This window comes from Penaeus monodon, chromosome 22, assembly GCF_015228065.2.
Source record: "Penaeus monodon isolate SGIC_2016 chromosome 22, NSTDA_Pmon_1, whole genome shotgun sequence".
Taxonomy (NCBI): domain Eukaryota; kingdom Metazoa; phylum Arthropoda; class Malacostraca; order Decapoda; family Penaeidae; genus Penaeus; species Penaeus monodon.
In genome coordinates this window covers 28200594-28203948 of record NC_051407.1, presented here as the reverse complement: position 1 = coordinate 28203948, position 3355 = coordinate 28200594, and the positions used below count along the sequence as shown (strand labels likewise).

Sequence of the window (3355 nt, the reverse complement as noted above, 5' to 3'; positions counted from 1 at the left end):
GTCTACATAAGTTTTTCTATAATCATATTCAGAATACAATAAGATAAAAGAAATGTATATATGAGTGCCACAATAAATGGACTTTGATATTTTGCTTTAGCCTATATATTATCTAATTTAATCCAGTTTTTCTAAGAACATAATTACTTTCTTCTTTCTTTTATACTGGTAAAAGAAAAATCCCGACATTAAGAACCAAGACATAATCTTACTTGGATAATCCTGTCAATATTAACCTACAAACTCAACTGGACATTGAAACAAAATGTACTAGGACACTCTTGCTCTGGTCTCTTGGTTCCTAATGCCAATTATCAATCAATAAGGTAAGAAACTTTTCAAAAAATAAGATAACTGACTTTGCTTTTCCAGGCAATTCAAGTCTTCAAATCCTGAAAAAAGACAGATTGTAACAACAACCTAAATATAGATTCTGAAGTGTTCAGGTGTCTATCATATTCATCAGGTAAATGCATCATTCAACAAAACAGAATCTAAAACACCCCACCTTTCAATCTAGTCACAATCCCTGAGTCATCAACAAACTCAAAGTCTCTAGCTTTGAAGTACCCACATATTTCCCATTGAACCAAGAGCTAACTGTAAAGAAAGTATGTCTATGTAAATCAGGATAGGCTTCATTGCTGATGGTATATGATGACCAACAATGTTCATTAGCCTTTGAATCAACAGTGACAGGCAAGGTATTATTTCTGAGCCAGTTTTATCAACACAGTAGTTTTTTTTTTAACAAAGCAAATCACAAGTTTGCAAACATTATACTGGCTGAAAATATTCAAAACAGTTTTATTTTAAAAATTTTCTCATGATACCGTACTGAGATCACAAAACAGTTCAAAACTTACATAAAACTACACAGCAAAAAAGCTATACCCTAGACATCTCTTAACAGATATTCATAAAAATATTGCACTTATAAAACTACCACCACAATGTCACAATAGGCTAATAGGAGATTTTCTGAGAAAATGAAAGGATGACACACAGAGAGTGGATTACTTTCAAGCTTAAAAATATGATCTAAAATGACTGTCAAAACTGAGAACATTTACAAGAATAAATTAAAAGAAAAAGGAGCAAAAGTTTACCTGTGAAATCCAAACCTCGTCTTATATGAGTTGATTTATCATGTCCATCATTATCAACTAACACCAGTAAACTTTCACAACTAAGTCTTATATATAAGTAGAATTTTAAAAACAATAAAAAAAAGTGCTTCACAGAAAATGAAGTCTCTCCCATGCAACATCTTGAGTCGTGGAATCCTTACAAGGAACTCATGGTCTTGCTTGTTCAATTTCTTACACTTTACCATCCTATTCTTTCCTCATAGCTTATTACCTATAATTCTGGCACACTATCTGAACACTCGGCTTATTACAAATTGATAGCCCTTAAAATTAGGATCAAATCTTGAAAGAAATTTGAATAGACAAATTACACAAGCTAAATCTGAAAGTGAGAAGAATCCTTTTTATATTCTACCAGAAAATATACAGAAAAAAAGAAATGCCAAGCATAGTAAAGAATTCAAACAAAACATTAAAACTGGATAAGAGATATCTTTATTTACACATGCTTGAGAAAAAGGGTTTAGAAAAACAAAGCTTTTATATATCCTATGAACACCTTGACAAACATAACTCTTCTTTACCTCGTTACTGGCTTGCCTAAGATAAGAATGTACCAGCTGCAAATATCTTCTAACTACAAAAGAATTCTGTATAAGTATCTTCAATAATTTCAAGTTTCAGAACACAGAAAAAAAAAAATTACTCTCTTCTCTTTTTTATAAAAAATTAAGCCACCAAAATGATCCTCATATGAAAGCTGGTTTACATTCCCCTTCATCAGAGTTATGTCAGCTTCAACTATGAGTCATAAATAATGTTTCATTTAGAAAACTAATAAGTCAAAGAATAAAAAAGCATGACAGTATGAAGCATGCAATTATGAACAAATTAAGTGACTCCTGCAACTCACTACCGGAAAAATGTTCTCTGCCCCAAACCGGAATGTTTTCAACAACCGCCTGGGCAGGTACTGCAAAGACCAGAAGGTAAAGATTGGCTGGAAGGCTTTCATTGCGGCACAACACAAAATTGAAGGCGGCTGCATTTAGTGCTTCAGTGCAGGATGATACTAAACTACTAAAGATTATGCAAATATAAATACACATCTGTTATCTATCCTGTGAAAAGTTTATGGTACTAATTTTACTGTAACACATGAAGAGACATTAAAAAATAAACTAATTATCTCATTATACTCATTTACATATAGAGAGAAACATTTTCAATTTCCAAGATACTCTACGCTAGCACAATATCCTAAACCAATATCTAAATAGCCAGCTAAGAATTAAATTTTTGAAAATACTTTTTATTTCATTCTGTAATTTAGATTGGTCTACAGCAAACCTAATACTTTACTTACAGTACAAATTTAACAAGATACATCCAATGAGAGTTTCAACAGGACAATAGCACCCTGCTTATCAGAACTACTTTTCAAAATAATGATAATCTATAAAAATCTAGGTCAAAATATACAAATATTTGGCATCCTAAACATAAGAAAAAATATTGATTACCATTCAACCACTGCCACGTGTGTGCACCACCAAAGGTCAATCAATAAACATAGATCTACATGTCAGGTATTGTACTTGCCCTTCAAAAATACACTGCAGTCAAAGGAAAATACTAAAATAAGTAAAAATCCCTGAAAATTTAACAATTCTGTATATGAATGTTTTATTCTAAGCTATTTAATAATAATTGTAAAAAGAGAGAGAAAATATATATAGGAATTGCAGAACTATTAATTTTAACAGACTTAATTTCCCAAAATGTATCATATTTTGTATTGTAAATCACCAAAATCACAATATGACAGTATATCTTCCTATAAATTTCTTAATTCACTAATAGCCTCTGCCATATGGAATCTGACCTTTTCTAGCAAAAACATCAGAAACGCCAGTTCAAAGCAACAGAAATGAGAACTGTGCAAACTTAAAACTCAATACCAGGGTATATTTCTCGACATGTGGTTTACATAGATTGCTTGAGTTTACTCCGACAAACCTGGCCACCCCAAAGAAATGCTCTCTGTGAAAACCTATTCTTACCGTCAGCTATGCAAGAATTCTTCACACACCACCACCTTTAGTTTAGCATGCTGCTACTTCAACCACGTCTATAAACAACAGACATACCACAGAGAGGGGATATGCTACATGATGCCTGGGCCTATGTTCCCAACCTTTTTCATTCTGTGGCCCCAACCAATACATAATAATTTACATGGCACCATTCAGTGTCTCTCCTCT

At 32.3% G+C, this 3355-nt stretch overlaps 1 protein-coding gene across 1 annotated transcript in view; it reads right to left on the bottom strand.

The window, feature by feature from the left end:
* Window positions 1-3355, bottom strand: part of LOC119587080 (kinesin-II 95 kDa subunit-like) — a gene marked incomplete in the record, with an annotated part of 26489 nt that overhangs the window by 19354 nt on the left and 3780 nt on the right.